This window comes from Brassica napus, chromosome C9 (genome assembly GCF_020379485.1).
Source record: "Brassica napus cultivar Da-Ae chromosome C9, Da-Ae, whole genome shotgun sequence".
Lineage (NCBI taxonomy): Eukaryota > Viridiplantae > Streptophyta > Magnoliopsida > Brassicales > Brassicaceae > Brassica > Brassica napus.
In genome coordinates, this window is record NC_063452.1 from 36267810 (window position 1) to 36292092 (window position 24283).

The 24283-nt window shown below is 37.2% G+C and overlaps 1 long non-coding RNA gene across 2 annotated transcripts; it reads left to right on the top strand.

The window, feature by feature from the left end:
• Positions 1–3566: 3566 nt before the first annotated feature.
• LOC125593206 lies at positions 3567–11460 on the top strand. 2 transcript variants are annotated; one of them, XR_007329160.1, is made up of 5 exons: positions 3567–3947; positions 4047–4833; positions 10175–10611; positions 10711–11049; positions 11119–11460. It is a non-coding gene; the product is annotated as an uncharacterized LOC125593206 (long non-coding RNA). The 2 variants fall into 2 exon arrangements; XR_007329161.1 differs by having other exon boundaries at positions 3568–3947; positions 10222–10611.
• Positions 11461–24283: the final 12823 nt, after the last annotated feature.

Here is a 24283-nt window from a genome sequence, read left to right on the forward strand (position 1 = left end):
CTATTGATATGATCCTTAAATACTACTACAAAAATGTTATTTTTGAGAGTTGCTTAAGGTAATTTGAGCATATCAATTATACAGAACCCGAGTCGATCCAGTCCCAAAAGAAAAACAAGGCCAACGAACAATAAAAAAAAGAAGAGATTTTAGGTCCATTCTCAATTAGCAATCCACCTGCTTGCGAAGAAGGATTCTGATACAAGCAATGGGACGGTGATATACCATGGATTTTACCCATTTTTAGCCATGGTATATAGGTGTTTTAGGAACTATCTAGTATGCTTTAGAGTCTTTTAAGCACATTTACAGGTTCATGAGTGATTTGGAGAAAAATGATGATTTGGATGCATTTTGGAGATAAAATGAGAGGAAACTCGAAGCTGACCATCGAACCAGTTTGAGGTCGACATTCAGAGTCCACCATCGATCGATGCGCAAAGCCCAGCCGGCTTAAAACCCAAGTTTAGACATATTTATAGAAATATCCATGGCGACTTTTGACCTAATATTTATGTGCTCTGCTATCGTTCTAGGCAACACACGCTTTCTACACTTTCTAGTTTTTACACATCAAACTACTCCTAAGGTTTTTAGTAGATTTAAGGAGAAGATCCAAGACTCCTTCAGAGATATATTGGAACACCAGTGTGTCTAACTGTAATCTATTTATGCATTCTTTTATGATTATTGTTATGAATTGCTTTGCTATGTCGGAGTAGTTAATCTTGTTAGGTTTAGGGTTCAAATAGAATTATGAAGGATTAGCCCTAAATATAGAATTGCTGAGTTGTTTGTGATATCCATCAATTGAATTGCTCTTATTGCTTATGTTCTAGAGTAGCTAACTAGAACCCTGATATTAGGATAATTAGGCGCAAGCGGAAGGCTGTTCTTTTACCTGAAATAATTCATATTGTGGTAGGATTGCTAGAAATAAATGAAAGTTGATCTAGGAAACCTAGTGAACATAGTTCAAATCCGCTCGGTAAAGCTTACTGGAAGGAACATCGATCGACAACCCTATAGGTGTATCGATCGACATTCTGAAAGGTGTATCGATCGACTATCCATCGATACCATCGATCGACACTTTCTCCAGGTCAACAAACGATAGTTGAGATCTGAGATCCAAACAATTGAGATCTGAGATCCAAACAATAGATATCCTAAACAAACGGAAGTTGATAGAATATTACTTTGTTTGAGTTCTAAAATATCCAATATTCAACCTAGCTTCTATACTATTATAATCCTGATTACCTGAATAGAAACCCTAAGTCTAACACTTTCTCATATTGTTTACAAAACCTCAAAACCAATCAACCAAACAATTGTTCACCAATGGTTGCAATTTACTATTTTCATAATTTATCTATCTTAATCATAAACTGTTTAAGATCTTTCGTGTGCCCCAGTTCTTTGTGGATTTGATCCTTAAGTATTATAATTCGATTTCTTAAAAAATCACTTAGGGTAATTTGAGTGAAATCGGACGGTTTAAAATGAGAACGCAAGACCTAGACGCAGCTTTGAACATAACTACTAATTGCTTTGTCGATGACTGTGCAAGTGAGTTGCTGTAATGAAGATTACATGGAATAGTTGAAGCAAAGAAAAAGAAATGGATCTTAAAAGGAGGAAGAAGCGAGAAGGAAAAAGAGAAAAAGAAAACGACTACCCGATCTTAAACTATTGACTATATACTATTCATTCTCGAGAATTCAAATTGGTATCATCTTTTCCCCTTTGGTTTGTGCATTTCAATAAACAAAATCTCTGGTGTCATCTTCTATAACTATTGTTTTTCTAATCTCTAAATTTGGTTACAGGTTTTAGAATTTAACACAACACTAAACACTAGATCACGATCCGCGCAACTACGGGGATTTTTGTTTTCAGTTATTTTTTATAAACATTTTGTTTTCAATTCTAAATTGGTATATATTATAATATATACGAGGTGTGTCTATCAATTTTTAAAACATAATAATTTTACTGTATATTTTTTTATTGAATAGATTGTTTGAAACTTTCACATGTATTTGTATCTTCTTCTATATATATATTTTTGGATTATTATTTCATTATTGAAATCGTAACTATATATATAAAGATTGGTAAAATATTATTTTATTGTCATCTTCAAAGATATTGTAACATTTCCCAAATTAAGAAAGTTTTTATAAAAATTAAACTTTTAGCTTCATAGATTTATATTATCGAGTAAATAATTAAACATTTAGTTTTTGTTTAATTTTTAAAATAAATTATAGAGTTTTAAATTTGTTTTCATTGGTTTAAGGTAGTATAGATTAATCATTGTTAGATAATGATGATTTTTGTTATTAAAAAAAATCTTTATAATTTTAAAAATTAAAATCGATAATTATTTAAATAATTAACATATGAAGGTATACTATTACAACATTAAATTATATCTATTTAATTTATACAATCTATAAATCCAATGGATGATCTATTGTTTAAATCCAATTATTGATAACCCAATAAAAATTTTTCGTAAGCCCAAAATTATCAGGTAACTAATTTTTGTTTGGGAATAAAACGTGCTGTAAACCTAACATATTTTGTAACTTGTATGGGGTGTATTGTCGGTGATCTTCATCGTCCCCTCTGTTTCCTCTGTAACCTAAATAGGTAGAAAAACATACGAATTTATAAAAAAAACTTCAATCCATAAGTAAGTAAAAACAACAGCTTGACGAAATTCAGGTACCATAATAACTAATTTTCCTTTCCTCGAGAAGTGAATATCGGTTGGAGTTTCTGGAAAATGAAAACACCTCTTACGATTTATAACTTTTAAAAAACAGTCATAGCATTTACTAATATACATTAAGGTATTTATTTAAATCACATACCTCTTCATGCCTCCTTCGCTTATAGTTGATTCTGTTTCGAAAAATATAGGAAACCATTTGAGAAGGTCAGAGCTTACAATCATATAATCTTTGTTTATGTCGCTTACACTCATAAACCCGGTCCAAATACGAGTTATAGAGTTATATGTCTTTGACTGAAAAAACAAAAGTATTAACAACACCACGGAAACACAATAAAACTTCATATTCATAACAAATAAGAAACTGGCATACGAGTTATAGAGTTCTATGTCTTTGACTGATAAAACAAAGGTATTCATACTGAAAAACAAAAGTAATCTTGATTTTTTCATATGTTTTTGTAGAATGATTTTATTTTATCATTGATATGGGTATGATAAAAATAATATATGTGTCGTCCAAGAAAAAAGAAAGAGTAATATATGTTAATCATTCAAATTAGAGTTAAACCAATAGGAATATTAGTTTTCTTAAAACATAACCGTGAGATAAGTTGGTTCCGATCGTTAAGGGAATAAAGCAGATCAAACAAGTAATAAAAGAAGAATATACTCAATGGAGAGTTTGTCCACGTCAGATTAATAATTCAGACCAATCAGGAACAGGTTTTTGTACACATCAGATACGTTCTCCGTGTGGGCCTACTTCAACGTATGGGGTTAGATTAATTTGTTTCAGCCCAAGTGGACCCATTCAGAAACCCAAACCTACGAAGAATCCGTCGATCGTTATACCCCACCACTTCGTCTTCTCCGATTGAAGATCATAAAAACTCAGATCTAATCGAATCACTTCTCAGCAATCAGTTCTCTTCTTTACTCATGTCAATCAATACCTTTTTAATGAGTTCATTTCACCTTCCACTTTTTCTCCTTTTTTATATACAACTTTTCTTTCCTCCCTACAAACCAAAACCCTAGAATCGACTCCAATTAAGCTCTAGCCATAGCGATGAAACCAAACGGAAAGTCCCCTGTCTCCTCCGTCAATGATCACGAAGTTATGTTCTTCAAAGATATCTCACTAGGTCCCCACGAAACCCAGTACGATTTAACAGAAGCTTAAAGTGATCATCACTAGGTTCAAACTCATATCTCAATCGAGATCCAAACCCTATTTTTCAGAAAATTTCGTCTGTTAAATCTCAGTCATACTCTAGGAAAAATGGCCTCATCGCAGATTCAGATGTCTGAATTGAAGGCGAGACGGTGCAGTCCACGTGTTGAGACAAGGTTTTAGCGTTTCCGACAAGCCCGAAATGTTGAGAAAGGTGGTGAGCTCATGGGCGTTGATATGCTTTCGGTTGATGCAAGGTAACTCCCTTCCACTTAAATTGTTATGGCCACCGTCCCTTCACAGTTGACGCTAATCCAAACCTCCATCAATGTTCAACGGTTTAACACCTTCTAAAACCTCTATTCAAAAGCAAGCTGAGAGCTTGACTATTACAGTATCATCGATTGTGATTCACACAATGATTTCCCAGCCGTTTGTTTCAATCCTTACTCCTTACCAATTCTGTTACTTTTTAATCTGACAAAACATGCTTATTCGATGTTTGTTTGGTGGTTTTACAGGCTGTTTTCTCTTGAGATTGAAAATCATTAATGTAGAATGAAATAGGATTGTGTTGGGTTTACTAAGGATAAATTTAGATAGACATTTATGTTGATTCTTAAGATTTTTTTTAATGCACACAAGCTGTTAAACTCTAGACACATGTTTATGATTTCTCCAACGGGTAAATTGCTTGCTTGCTCATGCTATTGTTCGTTTATACAATGTTTCAACACAAAAGTTTTACTGCTTTCTCTGTTTCCAAATAGAACGTTGTTGGTTAATGAACCTATAATGGTATCGCAAAACTGAAAAACAAGAATGATTTACACAAGAACTCTAGGCCTGAATTAAGGACACCTAACCTGTTTTTTGGTGAATCAATATCTGATGCAGCTCTTCCTCCAAGGTAAGAGCCTTCTATTTGTTTCTGTTATTCTCCCAGTGACATTTTTTACTACTAGCCTCATGTTCTCAGTTCAGGTATACATCATAGAGTAAAATATATATATTTTTTTTGAATGAATGTTAAATTTTATTCATATCAAAAAAGCCTTTATACATATCATATGCTTCCTTTATGCTAAAAGCTAATAAAATGAAAAAATCAATTTGTTTTAAAAAAAAAAACTCTCTAGATTCTTGTTTGAAACTAATATTGCATCAGCTTCTCCATACCCTTTACTCTCTTCATCCTCATCAAACTGATTCTGTTTCGAACACCCTTATCAATCATTTTAATTAGCACTGGCATTGGCAGGAGTTTATCACCATGCTTTATCTTGTTCCTCTCCCTCCAAATCGCATAAATGACTGCCTGGAAAGCATATCTAATGCAAAACAAACTCCATTTATCCCTTGTGTCATCAAGAATCAATCCCTGAATACCAGACCAAACATTAGTATAAGCATTCAGCAACATTAATTAGTTATCTTCTCCCAAATCTGAGCAGAGTAAGCACACTCAAAGAAGAGATGATTCCTTGATTCGTTTGCGTTTCTAGAGAGTACGCAAGTAGTGTCAATCCCATTACTCCATCTCGCAATCCTATCCATTGTTGACATTCTATCTTGCATTGATAACCAAACCATAAACGCAAATTCTGGAGTTGCTTGAGCAAACCAAACAGCTTTAGCCCAATTGCATTGCGGCTTAGCTTCTCTCAACAAAACCCAAGTCTCCTGTGTAGAAAACTTCTGCTTATATCCAGTTCTCCCTTTCCAAAGAATTCTATCTGCTGTCTCTGAACTCAAATTCTCCTTTATAATACTAAGCTCTGTTTCTATCTCATTTAGTATCTCCGTGCTATGTCTTCTTCTCCTTCTAGTGTTCAAGACCGCATCCTCCACTGTTGCTTCTTTACCCACTCCCATATCTATAATGCCTCTAGCACCCAAAACATCCGCTAGAACGCCTTTCTCAGACCATTTATCATACCAGAAGGATGTATGCCTCCCATTCCCCAACTCCTTCATAAAGAAACTCTTTGCCACCTCCCTAAGTTTCAGCATCTTATGCCACATCCAAGATCCAGACTGCATTTTAGAGTTAACAGTCCAGAAACTCCTTCCTTTGAGTAAATTGCTTTTAATCCATCTTCCCCATATAGAATCCTCAGATAACAATCTCCAAATCAGCTTAAGCCCAAACACCATATTAACTTCCTTTAAATCTCTTAGTCCCAACCCTCCTTCACTCTTCATACTACATACTACCTTCCATGCCACCTTTGCATTAGTTGATTTGAGCTCAGATCCAGTCCAGAGAAAAGCCGAACATATTTGCTCTAATTCTTTTACACATCGACTTGGTAACCAGAAGACTGAGATCCAAAAGTTGATTATGCTGGTCAATACTGAGTTAATCAATTGTAATCTACCTGCATAAGATAAAAATCTGCAGGCCCAAGAGCTGATTGTGCTTCTGATCTTCTTCAGTAGAGGTAGATAGTCCTGTCTTCTCATTGCCTGAGTCATTAAGGGCAAACCCAAATATCTCACAGGGAGTTTCCCTTCTGCAAAGGGAAAGTTTCTCAAAATACTTCTTTTCTCAGATTCTTCCACACCCGCCATGTAGATAGTGGATTTCTCCATACTTATACGCAATCCTGACCATTCTTCAAACACATCATAAACTGATAGAGCACCTTTTATAGATTCCTTAGAGCCTTCAACAAACACCATAAGATCGTCTGCAAAGCAGAGGTGAGTGAGAGAGAGTCGTTGACATCCCGGATGATACATAAACTTCCTTTCCTCCACTGCTTTATCAAACTTCCGAGACAGTACATTCATACTCAATACAAATAGATACGGCGAGAGAGAGCATCCTTGACGAAGACCTCTTGAACTCTGAAAATATCCCGCAAGATCACCGTTAACTTGCACCGAGAAAGAAGGAGTAGTAATACAAAGTTTGATCCAGTGTATGAATCTCGCAGGAAATCCCAACGCCCCCAAACACTTCAACACAAAATCCCATTGTACCGAGTCAAATGCTTTCGATATATCAATCTTCATGACACATCTTGGAGTAATCCCATCTTTATGGTAATCTTTAACCAGTTCTGAAGCTAACAACACATTCTCCATTAAGAGTCTCCCCTGAACAAAAGCAGACTGATTCTCTACTATCATTCTAGGAAGTAGCCGCTTCAACCTGTTAGCCAATATCTTCGAGACGACCTTATAGAGCACATTACAACATGCTATAGGACGATAGTCTTTCATCTCGAGGGAATCAAGCTTCTTGGGAATCAATGCTAGTATAGTTGAGTTCACTCCCTTTGGTAAAAACCCATATCTGAAGACTGATTGGACTGCAACGGTAAAATCCTTCGAGATCACTGCCCAAGTTGTTTTGAAGAACTCACAGGGAAACCCGTCTGGTCCCGAGGATTTGTTATTAGGCATTGCAAAGAGAACTTTGCGAACCTCCTCCTCATTAACCTCGGCTTCAAGCAGTCGACAGTCCTCTGTACTACATCTGAAATTGAGTATATCTTGCAATTCCTCCTCCAAAACTCCCTTATAACTCTCTGGACTCTGATTTAGAAAACCAGAGAAGAAATTTTCAGCCTCTCTTTTTATCTCAGAATGAGTAGTCACAACCCTTCCATTAGCACATCTAATTTCTCTAATCAGATTATGAGCTTGTCTAGTTTTTATAGCTCTATGAAACGTCTTGTTGTTCTGATCCCCCATATCTAACCAGTGTAGCTTCGATCTTTGCTTCAGAAAGTCTTCCTCCAGACTCGCAACATGCAACCGTTTTCCATAAGCTTCACCTTCTTCTTTAATAGCATCTTCACTTGGATTTGCAAGAGTAGCACTCTGTTTCTCACAAAGAACTCCAAACGCTGCCTTGGCTTTCTTAGTTAGGTTACCTAGCTTATCTCTCCCCATCTCCCTGATCAATGGCTTCAAATTTTTGAGCTTTTTCGAAAATCTGAACATGGCCGATGTGGAATGGAACAATGGCACCGTAGAGCTCCAATACTCTTGAATCATTGGAAGAAACGCACGAAGACTACCAATCGCATTAACATACTTAAATGGACGTTTGATTCTTTCACTTTGGGGGAGAAGCTGAACCTTACATCTCATATGGTCTGAACAGCCTCCTGATTCAAAAACCGAGTAAGCATTGCTGAATTTATGCAAACCTTCTTCATTTAAAAGAACCCTATCCAGCTTCTTACAAATGATTCCCTCCTCTCTTTTGTTGCACCATGTGAACAATGGCCCTTGATATGCCATATCAGTTAGTTGACAATGGAGAACCACGTTCTGAAACTCCCTCATACCACTCAAAATTCTTCCTGTATCCTCAAAATTCGAACTCTCCAACCCATCCAAAATTTCATTAAAGTCACCCATGATCATCCAAGCCTTGTTTTTAAAACTTGAAGAGTTATGATGATGAATAAGATCCTCCCATAGCTTCCTCCTACCTTCTACTTGATTACTAGCATAAATACAAGAACAGTAAAAGCCCTCAACATCCTTCATCTCCACCCAAGTAGTGATTATCTGCTCCGTTTTATAAACTGGAATTATATTAACCGGCTCCCTCCATAAGAACCAGATTCTTCCTCCTTGACTGTCTTCATAATTAGCTATTGAAGACCAATCTCTGAATGTAGAACTCAATATCTTTTCTGCCTTCCTTTCTTTTACTCTAGTTTCTAAAATGCATCCAAACTTCATCTCCTTATTATTAATCCAATCAGTAACCACGGAATGTTTCAAAGTTTTGTTAAAACCACGCACATTCCAAAAAAAACACGCCATGATTAATGATTTCGCCTAGAGGACCTTTTGCTCTCAAGAATTTCCTGAGCTTTGGCCTTCTGGACTCTCTTCCCCCCTTTTTGCGAACCTGCTTTATCCTTTACCTTAACTAGTTGATCTAGTAACTCGTCTTCTAACTTATCCTCCTCTGTAATCTCATGATTTACTCCTTCCTCACTGCCTTCAACACCCCCTACATGTAAGTCTTCCTCCGGGATTTCCCCTTCCTCCATATCAACCAAACTTAGAACAGAGAATTTTGAAGCTGATATTTGAACTCCCATATCTTCCTGCGTTACTTTTGTTCTTCCTAATTTATCTGGAGATACTGAATTCCAACCATTCACCTTTTCCTTCATATTAGAGTTATCAACAATAGTTTTCTCTCCTGATGACTCTAATGTATCCTTCTCAACCATATCAGCCAAACTACTCTTCCTTTGTTCAGAGTCTTCTTTCTGATCATCCAAAATAACTACATTCTCTTTCACCTCTTCTTTACCCGGAGATGTCCCTACAACTCTAGCTCCCCCACTCGCTTTGACTCCACTTCCTTCATTCTTCTTTTCCCTCTTCTTCGTCACACAAACAGTCTCCTTATGACCCCATTTTTCACAAATCTTGCACCTTGATGGCAACCACGGATAGTAAAACTCAGCAGTAAATTCTTTCCCATTCAAAGAAAACTCAATCTCCTTTGGCAGTGTTTTTGAAACATCTACGTTCACAAAGATCTTTGCCTCCTCAAAATTAGAACAAGCTGCTGTCTCTGGATGAAGATGCAGAGGAAATCTCACCGTACTCGTCATAAAACTTAGCGCTTCCCATGAGAACATATTCAAAGGAACCTTCTTCAAGTGAACCCACATCGGTATGGCTTCTTCCTCCTGCTTCTCTTCTTCTGTTTTTGGTGTCCATTTCTTCACTACCATCGGAACACCCGCGATATTCCACATCCCCCTTTTAATAACCTTTTCTCTAGCTTTCTGATTTGATATCTTAAACCTCATCATCTTTGCATCCACATCATACACCTCCACCTTAGAGTTTGAATCTCCATAGCTCCAAATCTTGTTCACCACCATGTGAACTTTTGCTATGTGAGGCGCTATATCCAAAAATTTCTCTACTACAAAATCCTCCCAAAGTGGAGTTGAATCCACCAGAATCTCTCCTGGAATCACCACCTTGTGCTTACCATCTTGCGATTTGACTTCCACCTCATACTTTTTCAAACTTTTCTTCTCCTTAGCCTTCATAGCCCAAGTCGAGCTTCCATTCTTCAAATCAACTTCCTTCACTGCCCCAGATCCTACCTCTGAACCTTCCTGAATCTTCCGATCCTTTTCCGGTGGTTCAAATGAGCCCGACGGAGCTCCCAGATCCATCGGAATAGCCGTAGACTCGATCGCACCTTTTTTGCCAGTAAAATTCTCTGTTACTTTCTTTTCATATAGTGCAACACAGAGCCATGGGTTAAGTCTTATCTAAGGCTATGATGCAGTTATATTACTGCAAGTTGGTTACTTGAAAGCTGAAACAATGCTTCAAACTGCCGATGAACAAGTCATGACCTTAAAGAAGCATAGTACTTTTCTGGCTCTGTTAGCAGCAAAAAAAAATCAATATGCAGAGTCAGTTAGCAGAAACAATCATCTCTTACGCTTGATTCGTGCTCAGGTCTGTAAGTTTGCTTCGTTTACTGAATTTTATTTTTTCTCAGGATCCTTCTAAGCATGTTTTTCATCTTGCGACAGATAAACTAAAATTTGGAACAATGACCATGTGGTTCATCCTTAACCCACCTGGAAAGGCAACCATACCTGTGGCAAACGTGAATTCTTTAATGCAACATATGAGACTCAATTCAACTTTGGCAATGAGATCAGTGCTGGTTAGTGGTTCCTCTACATATAAGATGCTCAAATAATAGTTTTTTACTTACACTTTCATCATAGACGCCTACTCAAACATGACACATTATTCACCACAGGTTGTGTTACACTGATGGTCATTGCTCCTCAAGTTCTTTGATGTATGGAGGTGTTCAGAAAATATAAACAGTAACGGTGCCAGAGCTTGATTCGTCACCACAGGTCAATACCGTACTAGCTTCTTATTTTTAAGCAGGACCCAAGTGTGGAGGATCCGTTGCGATCTCCCACAATGTCTCCCGCATCTCCGCTCTCCCAACAGTGCTGTCAGAGCCTAAACTTTTCAGTTGCAGCTGTCTAAATTCAAATTCTCTTCCAACCATCAGACATTCACTATCTCCGCTCTTCGATCGCAACTGATATAGACACAGTAGTAGCTATCTAACATTGGGATAGACGTAAGTCCATCGTTATCAGAACGCGTTCTCATCTATAATCATCTGACATATTAAATGGTGTGTTGATAGGGAGGCAATCACAACCCTGCCGATGATATACCAGGAGCTACATGTGTTTTCTGCAACAGTTCTGAGGGAATGAAGCTCACTGGTAGCTACTGGCCTTGCTCATGAAACACATCAACTCGCAAGTCAAAATGACTTAAACTTCTCAAGTTTCAGATATTACGACCCTATTTACTAGCAAATCATGATATCACCTACTATGTTTTCAAATTATGCGCACAATAAATTCGTACTTTGCACTTATCCAAAACTTTTTGATTTGCTTATTTGCTACTTTTGGTCAACTTATTAACAGAAAACAACAATGTCCTACAAACTTAATGAAAGGATGATGTTTTCTCTATCCAAGTCACCGTATGGTCCGAGAAGAGACGAAAAAAACACAGTAGTAGCTATCTAAAATCCAACCAGAAATTTACATTGGAAGTCCATGCAAATGTACGCACTCATCTTATATACACGATAGGTTCGTTCTTTACATATTTCCATCCTAACCAACTTCACAATGTTACTAACAGAGAGTCTACATTCTAACATTTCCTATAGATAAAAGCAAAAGACTTTTAGGCAAGTGCATGCTATTCAGAGAAAAACATATTTTACTTCCCTCTAAGGCATTTTTTGAGAATTCACTGAATGAACAATAATTTCCATTGTTTAATTATTCGTAAGAATATAAATCAACAATAACATTTTTTAGCAGCGGCAGTGAATTATCTCTAACATTACAATTCTAGAAAAAAAAAACAATTAGGAATCTAGGAAGCCAAAATATGAAAAGATATATCATAGTAAAACATAACTCATAATGTGAAAGTGAACTTACCATTAATCATAAAATAAACAAAAATGCAAATATATCTGAATTAAGCAACACAAAATAATAGAATGGAAAATAACATGTCACTATACTAAACATAAATAGATATGTCTAAAGTTCACAATCACGTGTACTCCCCAAACCTTCCATTTCACACTTGGCTCATGTTTTCATATTTGAAACTATATTTTCAATTGTCGGGGTACTAATTTGACATCCAGTCAATGAATTTGTGAAACGGCACATTGCCTTACTCCTAACATTGTTGAAGCCATAACAGTAAATCTAAATTACATTGATTTTGTAAATCCAGCATCATAACGTCTCAAGTCGTCATTCAGTTTATGTTACTGATATTCTCCTTTACGTTCCACAAACCAATATTTCTACTATGAGAAAAAAGAAGCAAACAAACTGATTATAATAATAACTAAAATAAACTAAACATAAATTACTTTTAATTTAACATTTTAATGGATAAATGCCAAATGTAGTAAACGATTGTGATTCATTTGTATTAGCAACCTGAACACATCACTATGGGAATGAAATAATTAAAAATAAATCGTGAAACATATGTTTAACAAAAAATATTACAAATCACACCAATATAAATATAAATTTCAACCATTATATTTCACTAAACTAAACATGGAATAACAGAATAAAACATACGAATCCGGCGCTACGCGCCGGAATACCACTAGCTATATTAATATCTCTTTTTTAATATCAAGATTATTAATGATTGAAAAATGTAATGTGACCAACTCTAGTAGATAGTCCATTTAAAAAAAAAAGAATCACACATGAAAGAGAAGTCATGACTCCTTTTTTAATCTAATATATATATATATATATATATATATATATATATATCTTTGCTCACAATGGAAGGAAGATGAATTGACTATCACTTTGTGCCTAAGTTATATCTTTATTGTAAATTGCAAACTATTATGGTAATGAAAATATCAAATATATCAATATAATATTTAAATTATCCCGATATTAGATAGCTGGATAAAGTTGTAGAGATTTTTATATATGACTAGTTGGGATACAAAATGAGCTAGCAATGCATAAAATCAGGCACTAGTTGACGATAGGGGAATCGATTATTGTCTTATTGATGTACGTAAAATATAATTGGTATATGACTTTTTCATAAATATTGATTTGAATATGTGTACTTGTTAATAGATAACACATGGAATACAAATTTTGAAACAACTTTGTCCACTATAATGGTGACTTTTTTGTTTGATAACCCGGAAATACCTGATCGATCGGGGCCTAACCGACTAATTTTTTTAGGAGCTTATCTACTAGCTTCAGACATATCTTGTTGCTTGTAATAGAAATTAGGTGTGTCAATTAGCCACAAAAAAGTAAATTTGAATTTGATAGGTTTCTAACCGAGATTATTAACACATTTCCAAGTTCGTCGTACTACTAGACTATGCTTGCGTAGTTTAACGGTGATTTCCTCATAACTAAATTCTAATATATACATGCACAAAAGCGAAGCTAATTATTCAGCCACAATACTCCACATGCGCTTGGTTTTTCTCCCCAAAACTTTTGTTCGTCCTCGCAGCTCGTGAGATTCCATCGGTCGAATTTCAGTATCTGTATATATATTGTTGTTTATTAAAAGAGAAATATACATATTTGTCTCCTTTCATATTCACTTACCGTTACCTTTGTTCTTTAAAAAAAAAAGATAAAGTGGCAACAGGCCTGCACTTATTTTATGCAGTTAGACGTAGCGGGCACAGTGCCATAGCATTCTGTCTAAGAACGTTTAGGTTTTGTTGTTATACCAAAAATAATTTATTTAGTTTTACCAAAAAAATACATTTAGGTTAATTAGTAGTATAATTCACACTACAAGAATTTTTTTTTTTTTTACGAGGACCGTGTTCCTTGTTAATTCATCGTAATTGGGCTATTACGACGAATTAATGAGAAAGCACGTTTCTTTGTTAAACGTCCGTTATAACGGAAGTTTCGTCGTAAATGCCTCGTAACATTTACGAGGAAGAACATTCTTCGTAACACGGAAGGACGATTTCGTCGTAATAGCGTCGTTACATTTCGTTGTATAGTACTCGTTAAATTTCGATGTAACCTCCATGTAATATTTACGAGGACTTAACATGTCCTGCGATGTAAAGAACTCGTAAAATTTGCGAGGATTTTACGAGTCATTCCTTGTAAATTTCATGTAAAGTTTACAATGAATTACATTGTTTCCCATATATAAAAAATAATTATTCTTTAAAATATTATGAAATATTCAAAATTTAAAATATCTTAATTATAAAAACGCAATATGAAAAAAAAAATTTAAAAAACTAGATAAATGTCATAAAATAATATTTAAATTTATAATACAAAACGAAAGAAATTAAAAAAGCTACGGGAGCACATTCTCGAAGTTGTTGGCAGTGGCGCTCAGTTCTGGAGACTCTCGATTGTTTGATTCGGGATCCCGTTGTTGCATCCTGAGAGCCGCACGTCTGTCCTCCAACGCTCCTGCAAAGTCAGGTTACCCACCGCCATCACGTCCAGCAGATCCTTCAGGGAGTCCAAACGATCCTGTTGGGACTCCATTCGAGCCTGCATCCGAGAAATCTCCTGGTCCCGTCTCGAAGAGTATGACAAAGTCGCCCTTGCAACTTCGTTAACATAGCCTATTCCCACCGTCCATCTCTTCTTTCTAGGAGCCACCTTTAAAAGCTAACATATTAATATAGTTAATTGTATTAAAATAGTTAAATTAATTTAAATAAAATTTTAAATTTTTACCTCTTCGAAAATCCTGTCGATCTTTTCTGTTCTCAATTTGACGGGTAATCCATTGGGAGACTGCTGGGTTAGTTGCATCTCCCGCTCTTCAACCCGAGCATCCACATCGTTGAAGAGTTTCTCGGATGCAGGATCGACAAAAATCCCGTCTGATGTGGCGTGAGTCATCTTGAATAAACCAGACAGAGATGGTAAGACTCTCCGTCTTCTCAAGCTAGACACATAAAGAATACATAAAATTAAATATTAAAATTAAAAATAATTAATAAATATAAATTTAAAAGAATAAAAGTAAATATTACAACTAAAACTTACATCTTCTAGAAGGATCCCGACATAGGCTTTTTGTCCGGTTCTATGAACCATGGGAAAGTGACCATCTTTATCCTTCGTTCTTCGGGAAGCGGACCAGAAGTTGGCCTTACGGATCGAGGAGGGTAGCTTCCAATAGGCGATGAGGCCATCCCATGTGTCCTTCGTGATCTCGGTGGGCTTTCCTTCGTAACCGTAGTACTCCATCTTGTCCTTCCAATCCGAGACGATGTTGCAAAGGAAGGTCTTTGCTTTCGAAACAAATTCCCTCTTCACCCTCTCTGTGATTCCTAAGGACCAGTGACACCATTGCTGAAACAAACAAAATTTTGAAAAAAATTAAATAATAAATTAATTATTAAAAATGAAAATTTATAATTAAAAAAATTACCGCAAAACATTTAAACCACGTCGTCTTAACGTGATATGGAGTCATGGTCCAGTTCAGATAGGGCCATCGAAATATTCCTTGATCGTCTCCGAAACGCTCCGGCCTACACGGTTGTTGGCCCCAAACCTGAAAATAGAACCAATTTGTTAGAAATTAAAAAAATTTCAATTTTAAAATAAAAAAAATTAGTAACTTACTAATAAGTACCCGGCGGTTTACCGGGGTCCAGAATTTCCAAATCGTCTCGTCCAGGCTGGCAAGCAGATCCTCCACCGTATATCTCGCGTATGGTGCAGACGGAGGCACACACAAATCTGGATGAACTGCACGTGTTGGGACAGGCTGAGGTGCAGCAGGTGGAGCTGCTGGAGGAGGAGACATCTTAGAGGGCATTTGAGGTGGAGGAGGAGGGCTCTAAGGAACTCTCTGAGATGTCTGAGAGTCAGGAATTGCGCGGAAGATGAAGGGCTGGAAGAAGATGGCCCGGCACCATCGCCAAACATCTGGGAATAAGTAAGTGGTCAGTGCTTCCTGTGAGCCATCTAAATAATAATAAAAATATCAGAATAAATTTAATTGAAAACCGAAACATAATCTTTAAATATTGTTCTCTTACCTAAACTAACTACCTAAACTAATTACCTATAAACTAATCACCTAACTAAACTAGTCTTAAAAAAAAAATTAGAGAGACAGAGAATACCTTAGTAAGGAGAGAGAGAGGAGATTGTGAGAAGTGAACGAGGCTCGCCTTGTTCTGGCGTAGTGTATATATAAGAATGATGGCGCCTCGTAAATTCGTCGTAATGTTACAACGAAGTTACCACGCCGTGTTTTTAATGTTACGACGAATTTACCACGCCCGCGTTTTTAACGTTACGAGCCGGCGTTACATTAAGACGAAGTTACGAGCTCACGTGTTTTGACAGATTACAACAAATTTACGTGGATCGATGTTTTACGACGAAGTTACCACACCCGTATCTTTTTACGACGACTTTACTAGGAAATATATGAAACCCCTAAAATCAAATCTCTAAACCCCAAAGTTACATATCTATAACATCATCATCTCCTTTACACCTTCATCCTCTATATCAAATATCTTAAACCCTTAATTCCAAATTTATTTTTTAAAACCCAAAAGAATAAGTATTATATAAAACAACATTTGTTACACATACATTAAGTCTATTAGTTAACTGATAAAAAAACATTTGTCACATATATTACATCATTTTGATTCGTTTGAGTTCTCATCAATATCAGTACAATGATCATCGTCGCTTCCATTAAACTCGTCTTCACGTGCTTCGTCTGTAACATCTTGGGGGAAGATCTTCATACTGACGGTTATCCGGGATGATTTGAAGGATTTCATCAGTTTGTTAATATCAGCCAAATCTATATTATAATGAGGCAGTTGCCTCATTCTTGTGCCGCCACGTCAGCGGTCAGTGGGTCCCACTTTTAAAAAGTGTGAAAAAAGTGTCAAGCTTGTGGCTCGAACCCGAGTTATTGAGATATAAACACCAACATTTATACCACTAAACTAAAGGATACTTTGTACATTGATGACCGAAACTTCTATATTATAATGAGGCAGTTGCCTCATTCATGTGCCGCCACGTTAGCAGTCTGTGGGTCCCACTTTTAAAAAATGTGAAAAAGTGTCAAGCCTGTGGCTTGAACCCGAGTTATTGAGATATAAACACCAACATTTATTCCACTAAACTAAAGGATACTTTGTACGTTGATGACCGAAACTATATTATAATGAGGCAGTTGCCTCATACCTGTGCTGCCACGTCAGCGGTCTGTGGGTCCCACTTTTAAAAAGTGTGAAAAAGTGTCAAGCCTGTGGCTCGAACCTGAGTTATTAAGATATAAACACCAACATTTATCCCACTAAACTAAAGGATACTTTGTACATTGATGACCAAAACTTCTATATTATAATGAGGCAGTTGCCTCATTCCTGTGCCGCCACATCAGCGGTCTGTGGGTCCCACTTTTAAAAAGTGTGAAAAAAATGTCAAGCCTGTGGCTCGAACCCGAGTTATTGAGATATAAACACCAACATTTATACCAGTAAACTAAAGGATACTTTGTACATTGATGACCAAAACTAATATATATTTATGATATGAGAGTTTACTCTGTCCTTAAGGTGTATACGTATGCATTTTATAAAGACTGTGGGGTCCATGATTCTCGGTTTGGTTTAGTAATTCTGTTCTCGCGTTTGGTTTTTAAATTATATGGTATGATTTGAGTTTTCCCGTTCAATTAATGTTTTATTATGTTATTAAACACAGCGTTTTGTCGATTAGGGTTTTTTTAATTGTTCTTCGTCTCTTTACCTTTGCCGTCTCCATTCAGTTTCTCTGCAAACACCAAACATTAATCTTCCCTATTGTTCAACATATGTCTCTTGATTTACCAATTAATGTTTTCGTCAATTAATTCAGAAGTGATGTCGACCTCTCCGTTTCCTTCACGCCAAACCTATAAATTATAGATGAAACTTCAGAACCTCTGTTAGTTAATCTTCTTTATCAAGCGTTCATTGTTGCTCGACTTCCCCCGTTTTTGGAACTCGAAAAACATCAAGAAGCATGATGAATTCATGGGAACCACTCTACTCAGGTATTGTATCGACAAAAAATTAAGAGATTATTTACTTTCATTTTTTTGGATGCTATATGTTTCAGATTGTCCCTCATCACACTGCAGGGAATTATATGAAGTCAAAGAAGGCAAATAAGAAGTTTGATTTCAAGGTGTTCACCGAGACCGGTCCAAAAACAAGTCTGATTATGGATGGTACACAACAAAGTAAGCGTACAAGTCTGATTTCTTTTTATGCATTAGAATTTCAAGAAGAAAACATCAAAAAGAAACATAAGAATTTTATCTGATTAATTTTCTATATTATAGGTTCAAGATAGATGACAGTGACCTTAAGAATAAAGGAGGCAAGCCTACTGTTAGAGTTTCTAACGTTGGCCACGCATTGTATGATTTTAGAGAATAGAGTATGTATTGAGAGAATAATGGTAGATTAGAGAAGATTAATGGGAGATTTGTAGAGAGATTAGGTAGTAATCATGTTTAAGAGTATTTAAGAATCATCATGAACAAGAGAGAGAGTCTAGAGAGATAATCTCAAACTTCTTAATTATTAATCTGATAAGAGTTTACAATATATATGAGGAGGCAACACTAGGATGAGGGTTTCATAAAGAGGCACTATTACAAGAGATAAGGTTTGGTTTAATTCAAACCATCCAATGAGCTTCTTCCTTGTGCATAAAGCTCCTTTTGCTTTATCCAGCTCTTCTCCAGCCTGTCACATGCGCCTCCTCTTCCCTTGCAACGGTCTGATGCCTTAGCAAAGGGAATAGGACTTTTCTTCTTCATCCAAAGTTACCCGCGTAACTAGTATAACTAGTATACTAGGATAACTAGGGTAACTTTGGTTTAACCTTTGGAAGTTACTCGGGTAACTAGTATTACTACGGCATGTACGGCCTCTTCATCATACTCAACTCCTCATGTCTTTCTCTTCCCATATATTGATCTCATCACAACACTCCCCCTCAAGCTTAGCTTTGTGAAAGTCTAAGCTTGGATAGCCATGAGATCTTTCTCACTAAAAACCTCATCAAGGAAAACCCATTGGGACAAAACCTTGATGAGGGAAAAAGAGTAAAGACCTCATGACTTAGGAGATCAGTGAAACACCCCAACCCGGAAATCTTGAAAAAGACTTGAAAAATTCTAAGTAAAAATTCAGGAAATTTTCCAAGAATAAACTCAAACAAAACTCCAACTTTATTAATAAATCCGAGAAAATAATGTAGAGTAATAGTATATGATTCATAAAACACCCAATAGAAATCCCAAGTTTATAAGAAAATAAAACCCGCCCCGATGGTCTTCATTGTCCCGCGCTCCGGCCCAATCAACTACTCGTCACCTGCATCACAAAAGGAGGCATGAGCATACAAAAGTACTCAGTGAGGACGCTCAATACCGCCCACTATAGCCCAATAAGAATACTAAATCAAACTAACACCCTAGCATCCGGTTCTATCATTCTAACGTAACTAGTTAAATCCTTTTTATTTCTTAACATTTCTTAACCTTTCGACCCGAAGGCCCATAATCCTGCGGCCGAAGCCAAACCTGCGGCCGAAGCCAAACCTACGGCCGAAGCCAAACCTGTGGCCGTAGCCAAACCTGCGACCCGTCGGTCCATTACATTTCCTGAATCATTTTTCCTTAACCTTTTTCCTTAACCTTTTCCTTACATTAACTCAATTCATTTATTCTTTCCTTAAACACATTATACCTTCCTGACCTAGGTTCTCAAGATCAAACATTCATTTCTTAAGAACACGATGAATAAACTTTCCATAAACAGTTTCTATCATACATTTCCCTATGAACATGATGAACGAACTTTCCATAAACAATTTTTATCCAAGCATAAACACAATCATATCGAATCAAAACAGGACAAATAGTTCTTATTGGACTATCACGAATCACGTCCTCACCTTAGCTGAATCTCTAGGATTCGAAGACTCTGAACTTCCTAGCGTTTCTGACGAAGAACTCCTTAGCTCCTCCTCGTTTGATCCCTCTTCTCAATCTTCTCTCTCTACCAACCCGTTCTTGCTCTGATTTCTCTCTAAATATGTTTTTCTTGGTTGTGTCCTAGAAATGAGAGTTCAAGGAGTCCTTTTATAGGATTTCTCAAGCTTTCTCACCAAGTCGGGCACTTAATGCCAGTTTCCTTATTTGGCTTGGTCAAAGATCACCATCAATGACTTGACTTGATATCTTTGATTCTTTCCTTAGCTGACTCCCGCAGATCCGACCTTCCTTTGGTATTATCCCGCAATGATGGCTAGTCAAACTTTCCTTACTTGGAACCCACATTGCCCAACAGCCGAACATTCCTTAATTGGTCTTGATCTCGCTTCATGTATGTTCTGATCGTTCCATGATCAGTTTATCATCGCTCCGCTAGTTCCAAATTTATTCCATGAGCTCACTTAAGATCTGACACTTAGTTAAAATACATCTTCATACCCAATCTTCACGATTACAAGTGTATCTACACTTAGAAAAATACTCTCCTTGTAGACAAAAAACTTCTCACGGTTTATTTCCTTCAAATTTAAAAATACTCCGGGAGCGGGTCGTTATAATCAGCTCCTTCTCTTCCCAAGATCTATGAGTCCCAATCTGTTGTGAATGGACTCCATAGTCTTTTGTCTTGCTGCCTTGGTGAACACATCTGCCAACTGATCTTCACTTCTTGTATAACATGGCAAGATCACTCCCAAGACTATCATCTGCCTCACCTTGTGGCAGTCTACTTCAATGTGCTTTGTCCTCTCATGAAACACTGAGTTTGTAGCAATGTTAATAGCCGCCTGATTGTCACAATGCATAGTCATTGGTGTTGCTTGCTCAATCTCCAAGTGCCTAAGAATCCCTTTGATTCATACCAACTCTTTGGTAAGCTTGAGCATAGCTCTATATTCAGCTTCAGCACTAGAGTATGATACAACCTTCTACTTCTTACTCTTCCAAGTAACCATGTTTCCACTAATGAAAGTGCAATATCCTGTTGTAGACCTTCTATCTGCTCTATCTCCAGCCCAATCAGCATCACAATAACCCACAACTTCAGTGCTCTTATTGACTCCCATCCATATACCAAGCCCTCGAGTTCCATTCAGGTACATGAGAACTCTCTCTACCATGCGCCAGTGATGTTCTCGTGGAGCTTGCATATGCTGGCTTACTTGGTTAACAGCAAAGCATATGTCTGGCCTGGTGATAGTCAAGTATATCACCTTCCCCACAAGCTTCCTATACATCTTTGGATCATAGAACAGCTTGCTGTCTTCAATCTCCCCCTCACGTGGAACCTTGTACCCATCTTCCATGGGCATCTTGGCTGTTCTTCCTCCATACTCACCAGCATCCTTCAAGAGATCCAATGCATACTTCCTTTGAGAGATGAATAACCCTTCCTTGGATCTGCACAGCTCAATCCCAAGAAAGTACTTCATCTCTCCCAAATCCTTTATATCAAATACTGATTTCAGAAACTCCTTGGTTGCTCGGATTCCTTCCTTATCACTGCCTGTTATGATGATGTCATCCACATACACAAGCAAAACAATGATGCCTGAGGGAGTATTGAGGGTAAAGAGGGTGTGATCAAGCTCGGACTTCCTGAAGCCTCTACCATTCAGTGTTGTGCTTAGCTTACTGTACCATGCTCTAGGTGATTGTTTCAATCCATAGATGGCTTTCTTCCGTCTAAGAACATTTCCTGGCTTCACCATTCCTTCAAGACCCGAAGGTGGTAGCATATAGACTTCATCTTCTAGCTCTCCTTGGAGGAAAGCATTCTTCACATCCATTTGCCAAAGATCCCACCCAAGGTTGGTTGCAACTGATAGTACAATCCTAATGGTATGGAGCTTTGCAACAGGTGCAAAAGTATCAATATAATCTTCTCCATAGGTTTGTGTGAAACCTCTTGCTACCAGCTTTGTCTTACGCCTATCAGTCTTCCCATTAGGTAAATACTTGATGGTGAAGATCCACTTGCATGACACATCTCTCTTCCCCTTAGGCAACTCACTCTCATACCATGTATCATTTCTAATCATGGCATCAGCCTCATCATTGACTGAATCCCTCCACTCTTGAATCAACATTGCTTCTTCATAGCTTTCATCTAAGCTTACCATAAAGGAGTAGTGCTCTTCCGGAAACTCAGCAAATGAGCACACAGCTTGGGAAGGATGCTCCATAGCCTGGGCATTGTAGTACACTCTCGTGTTTACCCAGTTTCTCGTGTTTGCCCACTCGGAAGCATCCCTCCTTACCCGTGTGCTTCTTCTCAAAGGAACTTCTACTTGTTCCTCAATAGCTTCTTCTTGTGTCTGGATTTCTTCTCCAGCTTCCTGGCATTCATTCTGAACTTCTCTTACTGATTCATCTCCACTTTGGACAGGAGAATATGAGCCTTGATCTTCTAGACCTCCAGCTTCTTCTGAGCCTTGATCTTTTAACCCTTCAGCTTCAGATTCACTTCCCCCCTCATGTTCAAAGTGGGATGGTTCTTCAGTGGCCACTTGAGTAGACTCTTCACGCCTGCTCTAATCCTGGGACACGCCAATACCGAGTTCTTCTAGTATGTTTCTCAAACTAGCAGCTCTATCTGATGGTTGAGAAAGCTCTTCAAGCTCCTCCCAATTCTTCTCTTCATAATACCCTTTATCTTCCATGAACTTCACATCCCTAGACACCAAGACTATTCTAGCAGTGGGATCAAAGCACTTGTATCCCTTTTGAGATGTGGAATATCCAATAAGCATAGCCTTGGTGCTCTTTGCTTCAAGTTTGTTTCTCATCTCTCCTGGCACCAGTACATAGCACACACACCCAAATGTCCTCAAGTGATCCAGAACTGGTCGACTCTTGTTGAGTACCTCAAATGGAGACTGATCCTCTAGGATTCCGGTTGGTATCTTGTTGATCAGATAGCAAGCAGTCATCACAGCATCACTCCAAAATCTCTTAGGGACACTCTTGTGGAACATCATTGAACGGGCCACTTCCAAGAGGTGTATGTTCTTCCCTTCAGCAACTCCATTCTGTTGTGGAGTGTAAGGACATCTAGTCTGATGTAGAATCCCATGTTGAGCTAGGTGATCTTTAAATGCATGGCCTATGTATTCCCCACCATTATCTGACCTGAAAATCTTAATCTTGGCATGATAATGGTTAGTAACATAGCTTTGAAATTTTTTAAATGCATCAAGAACCCTATCTTTTGTTTTGATGAGTGTTAACTAGGTGTATTTGGATTTTTCATCAATGAATGTGACATAATACTTATAATCATCCCTAGATAAACAAGGTGCAGTCCACACATCAGAGTGAATCAAATCAAAGAAATTCTCATAAATAGTGGATGATCTTTGAAACACAGTCCTACAATGTTTGTCCAAAATACATGCCTCACAATCATTATTTTTAAACATGACACCTGGTAACATAATGCTTAAAGCCCTAACATGTGGATGTCCAAGTTTAGCATGCCACAATGCATCTTTACTTAAGGAAGAAACATAACTAAATGAGAAGCAAGAACTAGAGATGGGACTAAGATCTTCAAGCATATAAAGGTCTCCTTTGGTTGCTCCTTGCCCAATCAACTTACTGCTCTTAATATCCTGAAACTTAACATCATCAGGACTAAAGATAACATTGCATTGAAGATCAGTGGTGCATCTTTTGACAAATAAAAGATTAGAAGTAAACTCATGCATGAAAAATGCTTTAGAGTCCTTATTAAACAGTTTCAGTTTACCAATTCCTCTAATAGGAATTCTATCTCCATTAGCAATCATAACATGTCCATGAGCCGGTTCTATGTTTTTAATCAGGTTATTATCACTAATCATATGATGAGATGCACCAGAATCAATGATCAAAGGTTTATGCATGTTTCTAGTAATCTCAGTCCTTGATGGTTCATTTTGTTTTATCAGGTTTCCTAGTAATCCTAACATCTTACTAGTTATACTCGGCTCACTAGTAGCAGTGTAAGCGCTTTTAAACATGTCTAGTAACTTATCAGTATTACTAGGATTACTAGCAGCAGTGTAAGAGCTTTTAAATATGTCTAGTAACTTATCAGTAGTACTAGGCAATGTATGAACAGCATATGAGTATCCAAGGGTGTTTCCGAGACTGTTACGAGACTCCTTAAGAGCTTTGAAGAAGGC